This window comes from Silene latifolia, chromosome Y (assembly GCF_048544455.1).
Source record: "Silene latifolia isolate original U9 population chromosome Y, ASM4854445v1, whole genome shotgun sequence".
Classification (NCBI taxonomy): domain Eukaryota; kingdom Viridiplantae; phylum Streptophyta; class Magnoliopsida; order Caryophyllales; family Caryophyllaceae; genus Silene; species Silene latifolia.
Window position 1 is genome coordinate 307,635,782 of NC_133538.1, and position 25,584 is coordinate 307,661,365.

A 25,584-nucleotide genomic window follows, 5' to 3' on the forward strand; every position below is an offset into this window, starting at 1 on the left:
TAGCTATTTTGAGCTTATTTCACTAAAATAGCAATTTTTATTAATATCCGTTAGTTTCGTAAAAATCGCTAATAATTCCGATTCAAGCTGATATCGTATTATTTCCGTTAACTAGCTGAGTTTATTTTATTTTCACTCATTAAATTTATTTATTATTGATTCCGTTTTATTACTGAAACTTTTACTTAAATCGGTTAAATTTAACTCAAACGGTTTTAATAACGATCGAAGTTTCTTAACGACGAAGAAACGTACGTATAATAAATAGCAGGCTAGTGTCATTTCTTTGTCTCATTTATAAACAACGCACGCCTGTTTTCTTCTTCTTCCTTCTTTTTCCTTCCTTTTCGTACTGTTCTTTGAAATTTGATCTGTTGATCGACGTCGGTACTTCGTTCCTTATCCGTTTTCAACTATTTTTGTTCCATAGCGCTCCTTTCGTCGTTCTCGTCAATCCGTTGTAAGTAAAATTCATTTTCGTTATGTATTTTTACAAACCCAATTTATATTTTTAGCTTTGTTTATTATAAGACGGTTGTATGTACTAAAATAGACGGTCTGGTAGAATATTTGTTAGTCATAAATGATTAGTTCAATCGGAAAAAGGTAATAATGATAGGTTACTCAGTATTACTTGTTAAATATGTGTATTTTGAAAGCTGGTTAGTCTGTTTTATAGTTGAGACGGTGTATAATTATATATTGGGATCATTATGGATGTTAATTAGTCAGTTGTATAGTTGAGACGGTGTATACTGAAATGTGGAGATGATTGAGACGGTGTATACTGACCTCTAGGGATCATTTGGGATGCTAGCTAGTAAGTGGTATATTTGAGACGGTGTATACTGACATGTAGGGATTGTTTTGGGATGCTATTTGGGATCTTGTTTAGTTGTGGTATTGTGCAGTAGATTAGGACTGTTTTTGAGTCCGCTTTGCAGGTACTTTGGGACATTTTTGGGACTGTTTTGACTCGGTTTAGGACTGGTTTAGGATTGATTGAACTCTGTTTTGGTACCAGTTTTTGTGCAGCCTTCTGACTGTTTTGGGACAGTCGAAATGGAGGCCGTGTGGGCTGTTTTGGCCATTCATTATATTTTTATCTCACATGTGTAATTAGTTGATTTAAGTAGCTTCTTATATTGTAGAAATGGCCCTAGTTTCCCCTGAAGCCTTTAATATGGTTACTATTGTTAGAATTAGAAATTAGTATTGAATACTTATTGAGGATTCTGTTGGGATTGTATGCTGTAAATAGACATTTATATAGCTTTCACATGATAGAATGTTAGAATTTATGTTGGTAAGTAGGACTTTTTGCCCTCTTAAGGTTAAGTGGGTGTCTTACTTGACGTATGTGGTGAGTTTTGGGTGGTGTGGGCTAAAATATTCAAGCTGGGACTAGCTGTGACTAGGTCCTAGGTGAGTATTTCGGCCTTCATCATAGATAGGTCTTTATAGTCTCTGACGAGTATATGTTCACTGCTTGATAGCCTTTGTGTTCCTGACTAGTGGATGTTTATCCAAGTTGGGGCATGACCTCAGGTACTAATTTTGATAGTATGGGGTCAGCTTAAGTACTAGCCGACCCTTCGGTGGTGTCCTTAGGGTACTCACTTCACTTTGTTTTAAAAAAAGTTGTGAGTCTTGGGTGCGGTGGTGTGTATCCGCATGTCTAGGTCTGCGCAGATTTTAGGCTAGGGTTGTGTTGTCTCTTGGCCATGTTTTCTTAATAGTAACCGCTGAGCCAAGATACCAGTTCGATTACCTTCCCTACCTCGTGGTATAGACTTGAGTTACAAAGTGACTATTGACGGGACTAAGAACTTATGCCTGTCTTTGATATATTGCCCTTTCTTGTTTGGTGATTCTATGAATCATAGAAGGTGAGATGCAAGCCGGCTATGGTTGATAGAGTTTGGATTCCTGGATGTTATGTGATTCACATGATAGTGTAGTATGAGTCGGTCTAGTATTCACATGCTAGGACTATGTGTTGTTATATTGTTGTTCACATGATAAGCACGATTGTCTAGCATCTATATGCTAAGGCGATGTGTTATTCATATTCATATTCTTATGTTTACATGTTATATTAATTATGACATTTCGTGGTCGGGAGAACTGGAGTTACTCCCCACCGACCGTGGCTTTCGTATTTGTATAAAATGCGAATGACAGGTAGGTGATGCATATATGGGGTACATGGACGAGCTAGCGAGCAAAGTAACCTTGGGACCTAGACTGGTTTTATTTCATTGTGACCCTTAAACCCTTTTTATGTCACATACATTTTAGGGACATATGTCTCCCTCTTTTTCTTTGGTTTGTATCACTTTATTCTCATGACTTTAGTATAGTTATGTAAATTAGTCTCGTTAGCATTTGCAGGTGTTGGCATCCTCCTTCTGGAAATGTTTGTGAATGGTTTAGAAAAGTTTTAAAAATGACAGGTTTTAATTAGTTGAACCAATTACAAACATATCCTGTCAGTTTTTCCGTAGAATTACGTGTTTACTTTTCCGCTATAAGTGAGGGTGTTCCGCTATAAGTGAGGGTGTCAAAGTTAAAAATGTATTTTTATGTCTTTGAATTGGAATATTGATATTCTTGAGTGATCGCCAAGAGTATCTCCGTTCCATTGAAAGGACACTTATATTTTAAGAAGATCAAGATTTAGTGCCTTTTGCTGAGGATTGAAGATTTGTTCAACCTTTGAAGAATGCTTTTACTTCCTTGCAGATGTTTCTCGTTCTTTTTGTATCTCGCCTTATTCTTAATCTCTTGGTGCTTATCCTCCTTCTAAACTCCCTTCAGTTTTACTTTAAAAGCTACGCTTGTACTCCTAACTTGTCTTTTGTTCCTTGCTTATCCTCCCTTAACGCCATTAGATAGTACTCTTTCTTGTAAAGATTTGGAAAATAAAAATTCGATTTGATTCTCTAATTGTTCTTTGAGTATAGACTTCCTTATCATGGTTTTGAGTTGCTAAACCTGAGATTTTTGTAAATTTTATCCAATTTCTATTAACCTTGGTCTATTTATGACTTCTTTGTCAAAGTTTAATATTATATTTTCAGGAATTTGATTCCCCTTTGAGTTTAAAGGTGAAACCTTTATTTCCATTTTGGCTTTTGCAAAAGAAAATTTGAATGGATTTCCTTTTCTTTTGATTTTAACGTTGATCGGATGTTAGAACTAGTTATTAGAAACGTTTAATAACTTGTTCTACTCTTGTCGACGAGTGATTTTCGGTTTTAAATTTGTCTTTGACTTGGAAAGTTAGCGCTCTTGTGTGCACGACAAGGGCAATTTCGTTCCATGAATGAGACTTATACATTTGAAAACTTTTCATTAATGTTTCTGAAAGTATTTTGATTTTCGATTTATACAAATGATTTGCCTTTGACCTTATCTTGGATTTGGAATGTGATGTTCTTGAATGCGCAACGAGAGCACTTCCGTTCCTTTGATGAGAATCGGTTTAAATTCGGAAAATTTTATTTGAAACTTTTGAAAGAATTTTGATTCTTACGATAAATAACCTTTAAAATGTTTTGGTTACCGATTCCAATTCAGGTTTTATTTTTATAACCTTTCATTTATACTTTCAAGTTTCGAGGACGAAACTTTTTAAAAGATGGGGTGATTGTAACACCCGTATTTTATTAAGTTGGATAAAATTCTTTTAATTGCTATTTTGAATTTAATTACATCATTTGACGATTTATATATATATATGCTTAGCTAATTAATTAATTTCATCATAAGTCGATACGTTAATTTTAATAATCATTAAAAAGTTTATTTAAAGTTAGTTCGAGTTTATTGAAATTAGTTCGAGTTTATTTATTTAATAATTTCCGTTTCTTTACGAGTCCTTATGAAAGTTGTTTTAAGTGAACCCGAGATGGATTTTGGGAACAAAACCGTCCAATTAGCTATTTTGAGCTTATTTCACTAAAATAGCAATTTTTATTAATATCCGTTAGTTTCGTAAAAATCGCTAATAATTCCGATTCAAGCTGATATCGTATTATTTCCGTTAACTAGCTGAGTTTATTTTATTTTCACTCATTAAATTTATTTATTATTGATTCCGTTTTATTACTGAAACTTTTACTTAAATCGGTTAAATTTAACTCAAACGGTTTTAATAACGATCGAAGTTTCTTAACGACGAAGAAACGTACGTATAATAAATAAAGCTAAGCAGTGTCTTTGTCTCATTTATAAACAACGACGCTTTGTTTTCTTCTTCTTCCTTCTTTTTCCTTCCTTTTAAATCGTTCTTTGAAATTTGATCTGTTGATCGACGCGCATTCGTTCCTTATCCGTTTTCAACTATTTTTGTTCCATAGCGCTCCTTTCGTCGTTTTCGTCAATCCGTTGTAAGTAAAATTCATTTTCGTTATGTATTTTTACAAACCCAATTTATATTTTTAGCTTTGTTTATTATAAGACGGTTGTATGTACTAAAATAGACGATCTGGTAGAAGATTTGTTAGTCATAAATGATTAGTTCAATCGGAAAAAGGTAATAATGATAGGTTACTCAATATTACTTGTAAAATATGTGTATTTTGAAATTTGGTTAGTCTGTTTTATAGTTGAGACGGTGTATAATTATATATTGGGATCATTATGGATGTTAATTAGTCCGTTGTATAGTTGAGACGGTGTATACTGAAATGTGGAGATGATTGAGACGGTGTATACTGACCTCTAGGGATCATTTGGGATGCTAGCTAGTAAGTGGTATATTTGAGACGGTGTATACTGACATGTAGGGATTGTTTTGGGATGCTATTTGGGATCTTGTTTAGTTGTGGTATTGTGCGTAGATTAGATCATTTTTGAGTCCGCTTTGCAGGTACTTTGGGACATTTTTGGGACTGTTTTGACTCGGTTTAGGACTGGTTTAGGATTGATTGAACTATGTTTTGGTACCAGTTTTTGTGCAGCCTTCCGATTTGTTTTGGGACAGTCGAAATGGAGGCCGTGTGGGCTGTTTTGGCCTCGGTTTTGGGAGCCGTGACAGGCTGAGTTGGGCTCAGTTTTGGGACGGATAAAATGGTGCTTTATGGGACTATTTCTAGGGCGTAAAAGTTGTGACAATTTTCTGGGTATGCCTGTCAAAAGGGAGGGTCATAATGGTTTATGAACATAAGACAGTAGCTAATGAATATGATTTACATGTTTTGATTTAAATTAATTTCCGTCTCATATTTTATATAACGATAATTCGTTAATATCGTCCCTTCACATAATTATTTTAGGTGGCTCATATGGGGTTGAAGATGAAGAGTAATTTTGGGGTTTTAGAAGCTTTCTCAAGTTTTTACTTGTCTCTTTGCTAGCGTAAGGTAACTATTCCGAGTTACTCGACGAATTAATGTCACATTAGTAGTTAATGTGTGCCTGTTGTTTGATAAGTGTTTAGGTGAATGAATAATGTTAGTAGTAAAGATAATAAGGATGGTAAAATTGTGCTCATATTAATAGTTATCACATGTTAGGATAGTTTACAAAATGAAATTGTAATTAATAGGCTCAAATGAATTTTATAGCGATAATTGTAATGTTTTGTTGATTGTGCAAAAATCGAGCCTTAGTCCCTTTGATGATGCGATGTCGATTAATTGAGTGATTGGTCGGCCGCAATTTGACCCGCACTCGTCGCAGGTGGGGTTGCGGGTAAAAATTCGGTTGGATGAAATTTTGAATGAATTAGATAGTCGGCCTTTTTCTTGTTTTAGGCCATTCATTATATTTTTATCTCACATGTGTAATTAGTTGATTTAAGTAGCTTCTTATATTGTAGAAATGGCCCTAGTTTCCCATGAAGCCTTTAATATGGTTACTATTGTTAGAATTAGAAATTAGTATTGAATACTTATTGAGGATACGTTGGGATTGTATCTTTGTAAATAGACATTTATATAGCTTTCACATGATAGAATGTTAGAATTTATGTTGGTAAGTAGGACTTTTTGCCCTCTTAAGGTTAAGTGGGTGTCTTACTTGACGTATGTGGTGAGTTTTGGGTGGTGTGGGCTAAAATATTCAAATTTGGGACTAGTGTGACTAGGTCCTAGGTGAGTATTTCGGCCTTCATCATAGATAGGTCTTTATAGTCTCTGACGAGTATATGTTCACTGCTTGATAGCCTTTGTGTTCTTGACTAGTGGATGTTTATCCAAGTTGGGGCATGACCTCAGGTACTAATTTTGATAGTATGGGGTCGGCTTAAGTACTAGCCGACCCTTCGGTGGTGTCCTTAGGGTACTCACTTCACTTTGTTTTAAAAAAAGTTGTGAGTCTTGGGTGCGGTGGTGTGTATCCGCATGTCTAGGTCTCTGTGATTTTAGGCTAGGGTTGTGTTGTCTCTTGGCCATGTTTTCTTAATAGTAAACGCTGAGCCAAGATACCGGTTCGATTACCTTCCCTACCTCGTGGTATAGACTTGAGTTACAAAGTGACTATTGACGGGACTAAGAACTTATGCCTGTCTTTGATATATTGCCCTTTCTTGTTTGGTGATTCTATGAATCATAGAAGGTGAGATGCAAGCCGGCTATGGTTGATAGAGTTTGGATTCTGGATGTTATGTGATTCACATGATAGTGTAGTATGAGTCGGTCTAGTATTCACATGCTAGGACTATGTGTTGTTATATTGTTGTTCACATGATAAGCACGATTGTCTAGCATCTATATGCTAAGGCGATGTGTTATTCATATTCATATTCTTATGTTTACATGTTATATTAATTATGACATTTCGTGGTAGGAGAACTCGGAGTTACTCCCCCCGACCGTGGCTTTCGTATTTGTATAAAATGCGAATGACAGGTAGGTGATGCATATATGGGGTACATGGACGAGCTAGCGAGCAAAGTAACCTTGGGACCTAGACTGGTTTTATTTCATTGTGACCCTTAAACCCTTTTTATGTCACATACATTTTAGGGACATATGTCTCCCTCTTTTTCTTTGGTTTGTATCACTTTATTCTCGCAACTTTAGTATAGTTATGTAAATTAGTCGTTAGCATTTGCGGGTGTTGGCATCCTCCTTCCTGGAAATGTTTGTGAATGGTTTAGAAAAGTTTTAAAAATGACAGGTTTTAATTAGTTGAACCAATTACAAACATATCCTGTCAGTTTTTCCGTAGAATTACGTGTTTACTTTTCCGCTATAAGTGAGGGTGTTCCGCTATAAGTGAGGGTGTCAAAGTACTGTGACACCCCCATTTATTGCGGAAAAGTAAACACGTAATTCTACAGAAAAACTGGTAGGATATGTTTGTAATTGGTTCAATTAGCCAAAAACCTGTAATTTCAAACGAACTACTTTACATGCCATAGCTAACGATAAGAAAATGTAATGATACAAACCCAAAATAGAAAAGGGAGACATATGTCCCTAAAAAGTATGTGACATAAAAAGGGTTTAAGGTCACAATGAAATAAAACCAGTCTAGGTCCCAAGGTTACTTTGCTCGCTAGCTCGTCCATGTACCCCATATATGCATCACCTACCTGTCATTCGCATTTTATACAAATACGAAAGCCACAGTCAGTGGGGAGTAACTCCGAGTTCTCCCAGCCACGAAATGTCATAATTAATATAACATGTAAACATAAGAATATGAATACGAATCACACAATGCCTTAGCATATAAATGCTAGACAATCGTGCTTATCATGTGAACAACAATATAACAACACATAGTCCTAGCATGTGAATACTAGACCGACTCATACTACACTATCATGTGAATCACATAACATCCAGGAATCCAAACTCTATCAACCATAGCCGGCTTGCATCTCACCTTCTATGATTCATAGAATCACCATACAAGAAAGGGCAATATATCAAAGACAGGCATAAGTTCTTAGTCCCGTCAATAGTCACTTTGTAACTCAAGTCTATACCACGAGGTAGGGAAGGTAATCGAACCGGTATCTTGGCTCAGCGGTTACTATTAAGAAAACATGGCCAAGAGACAACACAACCCTAGCCTAAAATCTGCGCAGACCTAGACATGCGGATACACACCACCGCACCCAAGACTCACAACGTTTTTTAAAACAAAGTGAAGTGAGTACCCTAAGGACACCACCGAAGGGTCGGCTAGTACTTAAGCTGACCCCATACTATCAAAATTAGTACCTGAGGTCATGCCCCAACTTGGATAAACATCCACTAGTCAGGAACACAAAGGCTATCAAGCAGTGAACATATACTCGTCAGAGACTATAAAGACCTATCTATGATGAAGGCCGAAGTACTCACCTAGGACCTAGTCACGCTAGTCCCAGCTTGAATATTTTAGCCCACACCACCCAAAACTCACCACATAAGTCAAGTAAGACACCCACTTAACCTTAAGAGGGCAAAAAGTTCTACTTACCAACATAAATTCTAACATTCTATCATGTGAAAGCTATATAAATGTCTATTTACAGCATACAATCCCAACAGTTCCTCAATAAGAATTCAATACTAACTTCCAATTCTAGCAATTAACAATATAAAAGGCTTCAGGGAAAACTAGGGCCATTTCTACAAAATAAGAAGCTATTTAAATTCAACTAACTAAATAAGAAGCTATTTAAATTCAATTAACTACACATGTGAAATAGAGATATAATAAATGGCCTAAAACAAGAAAAAGGCCGATTATCTAATTCATTCAATCGAATTTTTACCCGCAACCCCAGCCCCTGCGACAGTGCGGGTCAAATTGCGGTGACCAATCACTCAATTAATCGACATCGCATCGGTCAAAGGGACTAAGGCTCGATTTTTGCACAATCAACAAAACATTACAATTATCACTATAAAATTCATTTTGAGCCTATTAATTACAATTTCAATTTACAAACTATCCTAACATGTGATAATTATCAACCACCTAAACACTTATCAAACAACAAACACAACATCAACTACTAATGTGACATTAATTCGTCGAGTAACTCGGAATAGTTACCTTACGCTAGCAAAGAGACAAGTAAAAACTTGAGAAAGCTTCTAAAACCCCAAAATTACTCTTCATCTTCAACCCCATATGAGTCACCTAAAATAATTATGTGAAAGGACGATATTAACGAATTATCGTTATATAAAATATGAGACGGAAATTAATTTAATTATATTTTAAATAAACCAAACTAGCGTCAAAACAATTTATAGATACGGCCCAAACTCGCGACTTAGCCAAGGCCAACGCCTAGGCCACGGCCGGCCACGCTTTGCCAGGCCACGGCTGTGCTACACCCCTCTTGTCCCGGCCGTCTTAGGACGGTTTTCTAGGCCAAACCACGACGGATACCACCCAAACAAAAGACCCAAACCCAACATGTACATGTACTTGAGACGTTAGCTAAGAGGTTGGTTCATATTAACATAAAGAAACCCGTCAAAACAGCCCGCTAAAACTGCTCGACAAAACCCATTTTCACTATTAAAGAAGCTCATTTGTGACCGTCTTAAGACGAAATTTTAAGCATTAAAATGATAGTATCCATTCAATTAAATTATCCAACATGATTCCCCACTCCACCAAGAATCCAAAGGTACCAACTTTTCTCAAAACGGATAAGTAAAACTCGTATAAAACCGTCTCAAACCAACACCACATGAACATTCAATTATGAAAATTTCCCCAAATTATGACCATACGAGTCTACGTGTAATTACCAACTAGCATGACCATAAAGTCAAGATCAATCAGTTACCAAACTTTTCTTTCACATAAACCAATAATCCTCGATCCATTAGCCGCTAATTGCAAACAACTGTATTACTTTCCAATCCAACATTAATCAAGATTAATCAATGCTACACCAATACCAAACTTATCTCACCTCAGGCTTATCAACAAAAGCTTAACAACTGAAAAGAAGAAAGTTCAATCCTCAATATTACTTACCACAATAATAACGTGCAGTTGACTAATTTTTCTTAGCATAATGCATAAGCTGATACATTCAAATGCTTTGGTCCTCATTATAATCCTCCATTCTTAATGACCAAGTTTCTCGCTTAAAGTGCCATTACCAACAGCAGCTATTCCGTACCAAAATAATCAACAATACTAACTAATAACTTTTCAAGTTGACAAATTCTCACTTCCCGTAATATCAACTCAAAGTCGAATGATATCTTAAATACTAATCTCAAAAGCGGTAATCCTGACAATTAATTATCACACTATTCAATTGTACCCACATGTGTTTCATAAATCAAACTCTTGTGTTTATGTTGGCTCCATACGAATCCCATATGTACCACACTACTAATTCACACAATTATTATCTCCAACTTGTCTCCAGCACTACTCCCTCAAACACTTAATCTAACGCATTGCCCCGTATTACCGAAAACCCAATTTGCAATAAAAAGATGTGCACCTAACTAATAATATCAATTTTCGGCCATCAAGCTAAATTGGGCAACATATCCCCAAAACGAATCTCAATTAATCGAAACAACGATGACAAATGAGTACTGGAGACTAGTTACTCGTTTCTCATACCTTTAAAATCACGATCATTTGTGTACATTCGATTAAAATAGCACTCACAAATAATTAAAAACAAATGATTGAGACGGATATAGAGTACTAATTACCAACAGCTAATAAGGTGTTAATTAACCAACTACACCGATAACTATTGACAAAAGAGCAAGAAAACGGAATAAAGAAGCTAAAAGACGACACTTTTATAAGGCGGCGAAAGACGAAACCACTACAAAAAGGAGACTTTCTTACCTTAAAAGGAGGAGGAAGGAAAGGGGAAGAGAATGGTACAAAAATTACGGAATTTGGTTGAGAATGGAGGCGGGATCTGAGGTTTGAATGATCGGAAAATAGGTGATGGAGCTGTTGATTGTTGTTGTTGCTGTTGAGCGAATGACAGAAAAAAAATAAAGAAAATGGAAGGGGGAAAAGTGACGGTACATCATCAACAACAACAATAATAATAATAATAATAATAATAATAATGATACACCAGCTAGCTTGCTAGCTTCTAATTATACGTACGTTTCTTCATCGTTAAGTAATTTCGTTCGCTTTTAAAACCGTTTCGAGTTAATAAAATCGGTTTTTAATAAAAGTTTCAGTAATAAAACGAAATTAATAATAAATAAATTTAATGAGTGAAAATAAAATAAACTCAGCTAGTTAACGGAAATAATACGATATCAGCTTGAATCGGAATTATTAGCGATTTTTACAAAACTAACGGATATTAATAAAAATTGCTAATTTAGTGAAATAAGCTCAAAATAGCTAATTGGACGGTTTTGTTCCCAAAATCCATCTCGGGTTTACTTAAAACAACTTTCATAAGGACTCGTAAAGAAACGGAAATTATTAAATAAATAAACTCGGACTAATTTTAAATAAACTTATTAATGATTATTAAAATTAACGTATCGAATTATGATGAAATTAATTAATTAGCTAAGCATATATATATAAATCGTTAAATGATGTAATTAAATTCAAAATAGCAATTAAAAGAATTTTATCCAACTTAATAAAATACGGGGTGTTACAATCACCCCATCTTTTAAAAAGTTTCGTCCTCGAAACTTGAAAGTATAAATGGAAGGTTATGAAAATAAAACTGAAATTGGAATCGGTAACCAAAACATTTTAAAGGTTATTTATCGTAAGAATCAAAATTCTTTCAAAAGTTTCAAATAAAATTTTCCGACAGAACCAGATTCTCATCAAGGGAACGAAAGTGTTCTCGTTACGTATTCAAGAACATCACATTCCAAATCAAAGATAAGGTCAAAAGGCAAATCATTTGTATAAATCAAAAATCAAAATACCTTCAAAAACATTAATGAAGAGTTTTCAAAAATATAAGTCTCATTCATGGAACGGAATTGCTCTTGTCGTGCACACAAGAACGTTAACTTTCCAAGTCAGAGACAAGTTTAAAACAAATACTATTCGCCGACAAGCGTAGAACAAGTTATCAAACGTTTCCAATAACTAGTTCTAACATCCGATCAACGTTAAAATCAAAATAAGGGAAAGGTAATCTCCTCAAATGTTCTTTTGCAAAAAGCCAAAGTAGAAATAAAGGTTTCACCTTTAAACTAAAAGAGGAGTGAAATTCCGGAAATATAATATTAAACTTTGACAAAGAAGTCATAAATAGATCAAGGTTAATAGAAATTGGATAAAATTTAAAGAAATTTCGGGTCTAGTAATTAAAATTACGATAAATGAGTTTATATTCAAGGAAGGAATAGGGAACTAAATCAAATTTTCATTTTCAAGTCTTCAAAAATAGGTTAGGTTTGCAGAAGTGACATAAACTTTTAAGAATGAATCGAAACTGGTAGCTTGAAAGTTTAGAAGTTGTACAAAAAGGAAAGTAACTTAGATAGCATAAAAACAAAGTATGTTAAGAGAGCTCAAACTTAAGCCACAAGAAAGCTATAATGACTTTCATAGGGTAAAAATTGAAGTCAAAATTACAAGGATGTCAAAGATAGAGTTTCACAAGATACGAGTGTCAAACTTAAAGGAGGAGCAAGATGAAGCGAGGAAAGGAGGTATGAACGGTAACGCTCATGATCAAGGAGAAATGGAAATTAGACAACAAGGAAAAGTCAGATACTCAAATCTCAAACAACAATGTCATAAGGTAACATCAATTTATGTATGGCTATCAACATCCTAAAGGTATCTCTTTCCAAAATCACATCATAAACCTTACTCCGTGTTTACTCCTAAGGTATAACACTCAACCTAAGTCCTTCCAATATCACAACTTCTCAAAACCGGGGTTATAGGTCAACCAGAAACAACTCCACAGCCAAATTATCCAACCAAGGTTAACACCCCACAAAAGAAAGATAACTATCTAAAAGGCGTTAAGGGAGAATTAGCAAGGGTGAAAGGACAAGTTGGGAGGATACAAATGTAACTTCCTAGGAAGAAGAATAGAGAGTTTAGAAGAAGGATAGGCACCAAGAGATTAAGAATAAGGCGAGATACAAAAAGAACGAGAAACATCTTCAAGGAAGTAGAAGCATTCTTCAAAGGTTGAACAATTCTTCAATCCTCAGCAATCGGCACTAAATCTTGATCTTTGTAAAATATAAGTGTCCTTTCAATGGAACAGAGATACTCTTGGCGATCACTCAAGAACATCAATATTCCAATCCAAAGACATAAAAATACATTTTTACACCAACAAATGATAAAACTAATTATCAGACGTCTCCAATAACAAGCTTTAACACTAATTGACGTTAAAACCAGTGAAAAACATTAAAATATTTTTAAAACCTTTAGTTCAAAATTTTTTTTTATAATAAGGGTAATAACCCCATTAGCTATAGATAAGCTCACGGTCATTGATCTAAGAACGCAACGATTATTAAATAACAATCAACAAACATGTTAGTACCTAACAAAGAGCAAACACAAAGAGACTACAACATAAGATCCTAAATCTACCCATCCTACCCATCTCTCAAGTTTATTATTTGAAGGTCAAGTTATTTATATTGGGGTGCACAAACGTGCGTCGGGAGCAAATATGCTCTGATACCAACTGTGACACCCCCATTTATTGCGGAAAAGTAAACACGTAATTCTACAGAAAAACTGGTAGGATATGTTTGTAATTGGTTCAATTAGCCAAAAACCTGTAATTTCAAACGAACTACTTTACATGCCATAGCTAACGATAAGAAAATGTAATGATACAAACCCAAAATAGAAAAGGGAGACATATGTCCCTAAAAAGTATGTGACATAAAAAGGGTTTAAGGTCACAATGAAATAAAACCAGTCTAGGTCCCAAGGTTACTTTGCTCGCTAGCTCGTCCATGTACCCCATATATGCATCACCTACCTGTCATTCGCATTTTATACAAATACGAAAGCCACAGTCAGTGGGGAGTAACTCCGAGTTCTCCCAGCCACGAAATGTCATAATTAATATAACATGTAAACATAAGAATATGAATACGAATCACACAATGCCTTAGCATATAAATGCTAGACAATCGTGCTTATCATGTGAACAACAATATAACAACACATAGTCCTAGCATGTGAATACTAGACCGACTCATACTACACTATCATGTGAATCACATAACATCCAGGAATCCAAACTCTATCAACCATAGCCGGCTTGCATCTCACCTTCTATGATTCATAGAATCACCATACAAGAAAGGGCAATATATCAAAGACAGGCATAAGTTCTTAGTCCCGTCAATAGTCACTTTGTAACTCAAGTCTATACCACGAGGTAGGGAAGGTAATCGAACCGGTATCTTGGCTCAGCGGTTACTATTAAGAAAACATGGCCAAGAGACAACACAACCCTAGCCTAAAATCTGCGCAGACCTAGACATGCGGATACACACCACCGCACCCAAGACTCACAACTTTTTTAAAACAAAGTGAAGTGAGTACCCTAAGGACACCACCGAAGGGTCGGCTAGTACTTAAGCTGACCCCATACTATCAAAATTAGTACCTGAGGTCATGCCCCAACTTGGATAAACATCCACTAGTCAGGAACACAAAGGCTATCAAGCAGTGAACATATACTCGTCGAGGAGACTATAAAGACCTATCTATGATGAAGGCCGAAATACTCACCTAGGACCTAGTCACAGCTAGTCCCAGCTTGAATATTTTAGCCCACACCACCCAAAACTCACCACATAAGTCAAGTAAGACACCCACTTAACCTTAAGAGGGCAAAAAGTTCTACTTACCAACATAAATTCTAACATTCTATCATGTGAAAGCTATATAAATGTCTATTTACAGCATACAATCCCAACAGTTCCTCAATAAGAATTCAATACTAACTTCCAATTCTAGCAATTAACAATATAAAAGGCTTCAGGGAAAACTAGGGCCATTTCTACAAAATAAGAAGCTATTTAAATTCAACTAACTAAATAAGAAGCTATTTAAATTCAATTAACTACACATGTGAAATAGAGATATAATAAATGGCCTAAAACAAGAAAAAGGCCGATTATCTAATTCATTCAACCGAATTTTTACCCGCAACCCCAGCCCTGCGACAGGTACGGGTCAAATTGCGGCTGACCAATCACTCAATTAACTGACATCGCATCAGTCAAAGGGACTAAGGCTCAGTTTTCGGCACAATCAACAAAACATTACAATTATCACTATAAAATTCATTTTGAGCCTATTAATTACAATTTCAATTTACAAACTATCCTAACATGTGATAATTATCAACCACCTAAACACTTATCAAACAACAAACACAACATCAACTACTAATGTGACATTAATTCGTCGAGTAACTCGGAATAGTTACCTTACGCTAGCAAAGAGACAAGTAAAAACTTGAGAAAGCTTCTAAAACCCCAAAATTACTCTTCATCTTCAACCCCATATGAGTCACCTAAAATAATTATGTGAAAGGACGATATTAACGAATTATCGTTATATAAAATATGAGACGGAAATTAATTTAATTATATTTTAAATAAACCAAACTAGCGTCAAAACAATTTATAGATACGGCCCAAACTCGCGACTTAGCCAGGCCACTGCCTAGGCCACGGCCAGGCCACTGCCTAGGCCACGGCCAGGCTACACCCTACTGTCCAGCCGTCTTAGGACGGTTTCCTAGGCCAAACCACGACGGATACCACCCAAACAAAAGACCCAAACCCAACATGTACATGTACTTGAGACGTTAGCTAAGAGGTTGGTTCATATTAACATAAAGAAACCCGTCAAAACAGCCCGCTAAAACTGCTCGACAAAACCCATTTTCACTATTAAAGAAGCTCATTTGTGACCGTCTTAAGACGAAATTTTAAGCATTAAAATGATAGTATCCATTCAATTAAATTATCCAACATGATTCCCCACTCCACCAAGAATCCAAAGGTACCAACTTTTCTCAAAACGGATAAGTAAAACTCGTATAAAACCGTCTCAAACCAACACCACATGAACATTCAATTATGAAAATTTCCCCAAATTATGACCATACGAGTCTACGTGTAATTACCAACTAGCATGACCATAAAGTCAAGATCAATCAGTTACCAAACTTTTCTTTCACATAAACCAATAATCCTCGATCCATTAGCCGCTAATTGCAAACAACTGTATTACTTTCCAATCCAACATTAATCAAGATTAATCAATGCTACACCAATACCAAACTTATCTCACCTCAGGCTTATCAACAAAAGCTTAACAACTGAAAAGAAGAAAGTTCAATCCTCAATATTACTTACCACAATAATAACGTGCAGTTGACTAATTTTTCTTAGCATAATGCATAAGCTGATACATTCAAATGCTTTGGTCCTCATTATAATCCTCCATTCTTAATGACCAAGTTTCTCGCTTAAAGTGCCATTACCAACAGCAGCTATTCCGTACCAAAATAATCAACAATACTAACTAATAACTTTTCAAGTTGACAAATTCTCACTTCCCGTAATATCAACTCAAAGTCGAATGATATCTTAAATACTAATCTCAAAAGCGGTAATCCTGACAATTAATTATCACACTATTCAATTGTACCCACATGTGTTTCATAAATCAAACTCTTGTGTTTATGTTGGCTCCATACGAATCCCATATGTACCACACTACTAATTCACACAATTATTATCTCCAACTTGTCTCCAGCACTACTCCCTCAAACACTTAATCTAACGCATTGCCCCGTATTACCGAAAACCCAATTTGCAATAAAAAGATGTGCACCTAACTAATAATATCAATTTTCGGCCATCAAGCTAAATTGGGCAACATATCCCCAAAACGAATCTCAATTAACTGAAACAACGATGACAAATGAGTACTGGAGACTAGTTACTCGTTTCTCATACCCCTTCCGTCACAGTCATTTGTGTACATTCGATTAAAATAGCACTCACAAATAATTAAAAACAAATGATTGAGACGGATATAGAGTACTAATTACCAACAGCTAATAAGGTGTTAATTAACCAACTACACCGATAACTATTGACAAAAGAGCAAGAAAACGGAATAAAGAAGCTAAAAGACGACACTTTTATAAGGCGGCGAAAGACGAAACCACTACAAAAAGGAGACTTTCTTACCTTAAAAGGAGGAGGAAGGAAAGGGGAAGAGAATGGTACAAAAATTACGGAATTTGGTTGAGAATGGAGGCGGGATCTGAGGTTTGAATGATCGGAAAATAGGTGATGGAGCTGTTGATTGTTGTTGTTGCTGTTGAGCGAATGACACAGAAAAAAAATAAAGAAAATGGAAGGGGGAAAAGTGACGGTACATCATCAACAACAACAATAATAATAATAATAATAATAATAATAATGATACACCAGCTAGCTTGCTAGCTTCTAATTATACGTACGTTTCTTCATCGTTAAGTAATTTCGTTCGTTTTTAAAACCGTTTCGAGTTAATAAAATCGGTTTTTAATAAAAGTTTCAGTAATAAAACGAAATTAATAATAAATAAATTTAATGAGTGAAAATAAAATAAACTCAGCTAGTTAACGGAAATAATACGATATCAGCTTGAATCGGAATTATTAGCGATTTTTACAAAACTAACGGATATTAATAAAAATTGCTAATTTAGTGAAATAAGCTCAAAATAGCTAATTGGACGGTTTTGTTCCCAAAATCCATCTCGGGTTTACTTAAAACAACTTTCATAAGGACTCGTAAAGAAACGGAAATTATTAAATAAATAAACTCGGACTAATTTTAAATAAACTTATTAATGATTATTAAAATTAACGTATCGAATTATGATGAAATTAATTAATTAGCTAAGCATATATATATAAATCGTTAAATGATGTAATTAAATTCAAAATAGCAATTAAAAGAATTTTATCCAACTTAATAAAATACGGGGTGTTACACAACCAACTGTGACACCCTTAAATCTAGCCTTAATTATATACGTAAATTCTACAGAAAAACTGGTAGGATATGTTTGTAAATGGTTCAACTAGTCCAAAAACCTGCAATTTCAAAAAATTTTCTAACTAAACCATTCACAACCAATTCCAACTCAAGAAGAGTGTCATAACCCTGCAACAGCTGATAAACTAACTTACATATATAACTAAAGACGCGGAAATATAATGATACAAACCAAAAATAGAAAGGGAGACATATGTCCCTTCGAATTATATACAAACCAAAAGTGTAAAAGGTTGTCTAATAAAATAGCCAAAACTAGGTCCAAGGTTCCTTGCTCACTAGCCGTCTGTGACACCCAACTAAGCATCAACAACCTGTCAATCACATTTTATACAAACACGAAAGCCACAATTCAGTGGGGAGTAACTTCGAGTCCTCCCAGCCACGAATCGTCAAAATTAATGTAACATGTACTGTAACATGTAAACAATTTGATAAACCATTTACTTTGCATGTATTCTAACAAATGACCCCTAAACTGACCAAACTAAACTATCATGTGAATCAGATAACAAATAGTAATCCAAACTTTATCAACTGTAACCGGCTTACATCTCACCTATTACAGTTCATAAAATCACCATACAAGAAAGGGCAATATAACAAAGACAGGCATAAGTTCTTAGTCCCGTCAATAGTCACTTTGTAACTCAAGTCTATACCACGAGGTAGGGAAGGTAATCGAACCGGTATCTTGGCTCAGCGGTTACTATTAAGAAAACATGGCCAAGAGACAACACAACCCTAGCCTAAAATCTTGAGACCTAGACATGCGGATACACACCACCGCACCCAAGACTCACAACGTTTTTTTTAAAACAAAGTGAAGTGAGTACCCTAAGGACACCACCGAAGGGTCGGCTAGTACTTAAGCTGACCCCATACTATCAAAATTAGTACCTGAGGTCATGCCCCAACTTGGATAAACATCCACTAGTCAGAAACACAAAGGCTATCAAGCAAAGTTGAACATATACTCGTCGGGAGACTATAAAGACCTATCTATGATGAAGGCCGAAATACTCACCTAGGACCTAGTCACAGCTAGTCCCAGCTTGAATATTTTAGCCCACACCACCCAAGACTCACCACATAAGTCAAGTAAGACACCCACTTAACCTTAAGAGGGCAAAAAGTCCTACTTACCAACATAAATTCTAACATTCTATCATGTGAAAGCTATATAAATGTCTATTTACAAAGATACAATCCCAACAGTTCCTCAATAAGAATTCAATACTAATTTCCAATCCTAGCAATTATAACAATATAAAAGGCTTTAGGGGAAACTAGGGCCATTACTACAAAATAAGAAGCTATTTAAATTCAACTAACTAAATAAGAAACTATTTAAATTCAACTAATTAAACATGTGAAATAGAGATATAATAAATGGCCTAAAACAAGAAAAAGGCCGATTATCTAATTCATTCAACCGAATTTTTACCCGCAACCCCAGCCACTGCGGACAGTGCGGGTCAAATTGCGGCTGACCAATCACTCAATTAATCGACATCGCATCGGTCAAAGGGACTAAGGCTCGCCAAGACAATCAACAAAGCATTACAATTATAGCTATAAAATTCATTTTGTAAACTATCCTAACATGTGATAACTATTAATATAAGCACAATTTTTCCGTTAACATAATATTTGTTACTAGTATGCTTCAATTCAAATTACTACCCTTTTGTTACTTATACTATTCTAATATTAATTAACCTTAGGAAAGACCAAGATTGCACGAAAACCCGCGAAACAAGCACGGACCAACCCGGGCCAACCATGGCTAGCCGTGGGCCTACCACGGGCCTGCCACGGCCTGCCGGCCTTTGCTCGGGCCCATTGGACAATTTCTCTCTCTCTTTTTTTTTCATTTTTATACATTATAAGACCGTCTAAAAATTAATTAATCGTCCCCAATTCAATTTTGATAATTTAAACTACCAAAAGGCACAAATTAAGCTTGCATGCAACTAAGTTTAACATGTGAAAAATTACTACCCAAACAAAAATTCACCAAACATACAAAAATCAAAAAACATGTGACGATAATTCGTCGAGTAGCTCGAAATATGTTACCTTAAGCTAGAAAATGAGCAATTAATCCTCAAAACCGAAACCCTAACCACAACTAACCGCTATCCTCTACAATATACGAGTCCCCGAACTCGTCTTCCAATCCTTCACCTAATTAAACAATAAAAACACAAAAATTAAACACAAATACCGAATTTACCGAAATATAGTCTTAAAATAACTTAATGAAAATTGAAATTAGAACATACTAAGTTGTAGATCGTGGCGAGGGGATTCCGGAAAGGTAAATTTCGCGAAAAACGGACAAGAAACGAAGATTTTATGGCGATTTTAAGCTTGATTTTGATGTTAATGGTGTTTTGTTCTTATTTTTTTGAAGATGGAGGAGATGACGGTAGGAAAAACAGAAAAAGAAAGAAAAGGGAGGGGGGATGCCGTGTAAGAGGAAAAGAAAGGATAAAAAAATACGTGCGGAATTTTTAGTCGGGATTTTTAACGAGTCGGTTTTGACTCGTTTCAATAATAGTTAAATCCGTAAGTCAAACGCAAATTCCGTCAAGTCCAAAGTCTTTAAACACGAGATTACAATAAAATTGAGTATTCACACGACCCATTTCCAAATTCGTTTACCCAACGTTCAAACGAATTGTCATTTTCCCCCCGATACGCCCTTATTTCAAAATAAAAGATTTTTCACGGTTTAAACTATTTTTAAACATTTCAAAACTATCAAAATAAATACTTTTCTTCAAAATATAATAAAATTATATTTCTTTAAATTATTTTTACTTTAAATACTTAATTATCACTTTTATTTTGATTAATAAATTATTTCTGAAATATATTAACGGTCCGAAATTTACGGGGCGTTACAATCACCCCTCCTTTTAAAAAGTTTCGCCCTCGAAACTTAGAAGGAGAAATTATAGTTATAAGAAAATATAGGTATCTTTTCAATGAAACGGTGATACTCTTGTTGATCAGACAAGAACATCCATATTCATATCAAGATATAAAAAAAAATATTTCTACACCAATAAATGAGAAAACCCATTATTGGGACGTCACCAACAACGAGATTCAACATTCACTAATGTTAAAACCATTGAAAATCATAAAAGCATTTTCAAACTTTTAGTTTAAAATTCTATAGTAAGAATACTATCTTTACCAATATGATTATACAAGGCTTAGAACTCGGAAAAAGAGTAAGAAAAAGAATACCTTACGAGAATAATTCAGGATATTTAGCTAACATAGAAGCTTCAGTCTCCCAAGTCTCTTCTTCGACATTTCCACAACGCCAAAGAACTCGGACTAGAGGTACAACTTTGCTCCTAAGTTGCTGGTTAAGTAATACACTCATAATTTCTATGTGTATTTTAGCAAAATATATGGGAAGGGAGTTTATTATTTTAAGGTCAAGTTATTTATATTGGGGTGCACAAACGTGCGTCGGGAGCAAATATGCTCTGATACCAACTTTGACACCCTCACTTATTGCGGAAAAGTAAACACGTAATTCTACGGAAAAACTGACAGGATATGTTTGTAATTGGTTCAACTAATTAAAACCTGTTATTTTTAAAACTTTTCTAAACCATTCACAAACATTTCCAGAAGGAGGATGCCAACACCTGCAAATGCTAACAGACTAATTTACATAACTATACTAAAGCTGCGAGAATAAAGTGATACAAACCAAAGAAAAAGAGGGAGACATATGTCCCTAAAATGTATGTGACATAAAAAGGGTTTAAGGGTCACAATGAAATAAAACCAGTCTAGGTCCCAAGGTTACTTTGCTCGCTAGCTCGTCCATGTACCCCATATATGCATCACCTACCTGTCATTCGCATTTTATACAAATACGAAAGCCACAGTCAGTGGGGAGTAACTCCGAGTTCTCCCAGCCACGAAATGTCATAATTAATATAACATGTAAACATAATAATATGAATACGAATCACACACTGCCTTAGCATATAGATGCTAGACAATCGTGCTTATCATGTGAACAACAATATAACAACACATAGTCCTAGCATGTGAATACTAGACCGACTCATACTACACTATCATGTGAATCACATAACATCCAGGAATCCAAACTCTATCAACCATAGCCGGCTTGCATCTCACCTTCTATGATTCATAGAATCACCAAACAAGAAAGGGCAATATATCAAAGACAGGCATAAGTTCTTAGTCCCGTCAATAGTCACTTTGTAACTCAAGTCTATACCACGAGGTAGGGAAGGTAATCGAACCGGTATCTTGGCTCAGCGGTTACTATTAAGAAAACATGGCCAAGAGACAACACAACCCTAGCCTAAAATCTGCGCAGACCTAGACATGCGGATACACACCACCGCACCCAAGACTCACAACTTTTTTTAAAACAAAGTGAAGTGAGTACCCTAAGGACACCACCGAAGGGTCGGCTAGTACTTAAGCTGACCCCATACTATCAAAATTAGTACCTGAGGTCATGCCCCAACTTGGATAAACATCCACTAGTCAGGAACACAAAGGCTATCAAGCAGTGAACATATACTCGTCAGAGACTATAAAGACCTATCTATGATGAAGGCCGAAATACTCACCTAGGACCTAGTCACAGCTAGTCCCAGCTTGAATATTTTAGCCCACACCACCCAAAACTCACCACATACGTCAAGTAAGACACCCACTTAACCTTAAGAGGGCAAAAAGTCCTACTTACCAACATAAATTCTAACATTCTATCATGTGAAAGCTATATAAATGTCTATTTACAGCATACAATCCCAACAGAATCCTCAATAAGTATTCAATACTAATTTCTAATTCTAACAATAGTAACCATATTAAAGGCTTCAGGGGAAACTAGGGCCATTTCTACAATATAAGAAGCTACTTAAATCAACTAATTACACATGTGAGATAAAAATATAATGAATGGCCTAAAACAAGAAAAAGGCCGACTATCTAATTCATTCAAAATTTCATCCAACCGAATTTTTACCCGCAACCCCACCTGCGACGGTACGGGTCAAATTGCGGTGACCAATCACTCAATTAATCGACATCGCATCGTCAAAGGGACTAAGGCTCGTTTTTCGGCACAATCAACAAAACATTACAATTATCGCTATAAAATTCATTTGAGCCTATTAATTACAATTTCATTTTGTAAACTATCCTAACATGTGATAACTATTAATATGAGCACAATTTTACCATCCTTATTATCTTTACTACTAACATTATTCATTCACCTAAACACTTATCAAACAACAGGCACACATTAACTACTAATGTGACATTAATTCGTCGAGTAACTCGGAATAGTTACCTTACGCTAGCAAAGAGACAAGTAAAAACTTGAGAAAGCTTCTAAAACCCCAAAATTACTCTTCATCTTCAACCCCATATGAGCCACCTAAAATAATTATGTGAAGGGACGATATTAACGAATTATCGTTATATAAAATATGAGACGGAAATTAATTTAAATCAAAACATGTAAATCATATTCATTAGCTATTGTCTTATGTTCATAAACCATTATGACCCTCCCTTTTGCTGGCATACCCAGAAAATTGTCACAACTTTTACGCCCTAGAAATAGTCCCATAAAGCACCATTTTATCCGTCCCAAAATCGAGCCCAACTCACTGTCACGGCTCCCAAAACCGAGGCCAAAACAGCCCACACGGCCTCCATTTCGATGTCCCAAAAAAATCGGAAGGTCGCACAAAATCGGTACCAAAAACAGTTCAATCAATCCTAAACCAGTCCTAAACCGAGTCAAAAAAAGTCCCAAAATGTCTCAAAGTACTGCAAAGCGGACTCAAAAAAAATCCTAATCATCGCACAATACCACAACTAAACAAGATCCCAAATAGCATCCCAAAACAATCCCTACATGTCAATATACACCGTCTTAAATATACCACTTACTAGCTAGCGTCCCAAATGATCCCTAGAGGTCAGTATACACCGTCTCAATCATCTCCACATTTCAGTATACACCGTCTCAACTATACAACTGACTAATTAACATCCATAATGATCCCAATATATAATTATACACCGTCTCATAATAAACAAAGCTAAAAATATAAATTGGGTTTGTAAAAATACATAACGAAAATGAATTTTACTTACAACGGATTGACGAGAACGACGAAAGGAGCGCTATGGAACAAAAATAGTTGAAAACGGATAAGGAACGAAGTACCAACGTCGATCAACAGATCAAATTTCAAAGAACAAGATTTAAAAGGAAGGAAAAAGAAGGAAGAAGAAGAAAACAAAGCGTGCGTTGTTTATAAATGAGACAAGCACCGCTAGCCTCGCTATTTATTATACGTACGTTTCTTCGTCGTTAAGAAACTTCGATCGTTATTAAAATCGTTTCGAGTTAAATTTAACCGATTTAAGTAAAAGTTTCAGTAATAAAACGGAATCAATAATAAATAAATTTAATGAGTGAAAATAAAATAAACTCAGCTAGTTAACGGAAATAATACGATATCAGCTTGAATCGGAATTATTAGCGATTTTTACGAAACTAACGGATATTAATAAAAATTGCTATTTTAGTGAAATAAGCTCAAAATAGCTAATTGGACGGTTTTGTTCCCAAAATCCATCTCGGGTTCACTTAAAACAACTTTCATAAGGACTCGTAAAGAAACGGAAATTATTAAATAAATAAACTCGAACTAATTTCAATAAACTCGAACTAACTTTAAATAAACTTATTAATGAATATTAAAATTAACGTATCGACTTATGATGAAATTAATTAATTAGCTAAGCATATATATATATAAATCGTCAAATGATGTAATTAAATTCAAAATAGCAATTAAAAGAATTTTATCCAACTTAATAAAATACGGGTGTTACAATCACCCCATCTTTTAAAAAGTTTCGTCCTCGAAACTTGAAAGTCTAAATGAAAGGTTATAAAAATAAAACTGGAATTGGAATCGGTAACCAAAACATTTTAAAGGTTATTTATCGTAAGAATCAAAATTCTTTCAAAAGTTTCAAATAAAATTTTCCGAAATGAACGATTCTCATCAAAGGAACGGAAGTGCTCTCGTTGCGCATTCAAGAACATCACATTCCAAATCCAAGATAAGGTCAAAGGCAAATCATTTGTATAAATCGAAAATCAAAATACTTTCAGAAACATTAATGAAAAGTTTTCAAATGTATAAGTCTCATTCATGGAACGAAATTGCCCTTGTCGTGCACACAAGAGCGCTAACTTTCCAAGTCAAAGACAAATTTAAAACCGAAAATCACTCGTCGACAAGAGTAGAACAAGTTATTAAACGTTTCTAATAACTAGTTCTAATATCCGATCAACGTTAAAATCAAAAGAAAAGGAAATCCATTCAAATTTTCTTTTGCAAAAGCCAAAATGGAAATAAAGGTTTCACCTTTAAACTCAAAGGGGAATCAAATTCCTGAAAATATCATATTAAACTTTGACAAAGAAGTCATAAATAGACCAAGGTTAATAGAAATTGGA

General features: G+C 35.1%; 4 long non-coding RNA genes across 4 annotated transcripts in view; all 4 read right to left on the reverse strand.

Moving 5' to 3' along the window:
* Nucleotides 1-10,974, reverse strand: part of LOC141626851 (uncharacterized) — a 35,554-nt gene extending 24,580 nt beyond the window's left edge. The window contains exon 1 of the long non-coding RNA XR_012536435.1: nt 10,792-10,974. This is a non-coding gene — a long non-coding RNA (uncharacterized LOC141626851). The remainder of the gene's footprint in view (nt 1-10,791) is intronic.
* A 2,411-nt stretch (nt 10,975-13,385) lies between these two features.
* On the reverse strand, nt 13,386-17,285 carry LOC141633107 (uncharacterized). Its single transcript, XR_012537913.1, has 3 exons — nt 17,154-17,285; nt 15,374-15,460; nt 13,386-13,909 (listed from the first exon to the last, which is right to left on the reverse strand). It is a non-coding gene; the product is annotated as an uncharacterized LOC141633107 (long non-coding RNA).
* A 669-nt stretch (nt 17,286-17,954) lies between these two features.
* On the reverse strand, nt 17,955-20,805 carry LOC141626488 (uncharacterized). The gene is made up of 3 exons (XR_012536070.1): nt 20,300-20,805; nt 20,094-20,201; nt 17,955-18,325 (listed from the first exon to the last, which is right to left on the reverse strand). It is a non-coding gene; the product is annotated as an uncharacterized LOC141626488 (long non-coding RNA).
* An 890-nt stretch (nt 20,806-21,695) lies between these two features.
* On the reverse strand, nt 21,696-23,476 carry LOC141627380 (uncharacterized). The gene is made up of 2 exons (XR_012536954.1): nt 23,389-23,476; nt 21,696-21,897 (listed from the first exon to the last, which is right to left on the reverse strand). It is a non-coding gene; the product is annotated as an uncharacterized LOC141627380 (long non-coding RNA).
* Between the last annotated feature and the right edge of the window lie 2,108 nt (nt 23,477-25,584).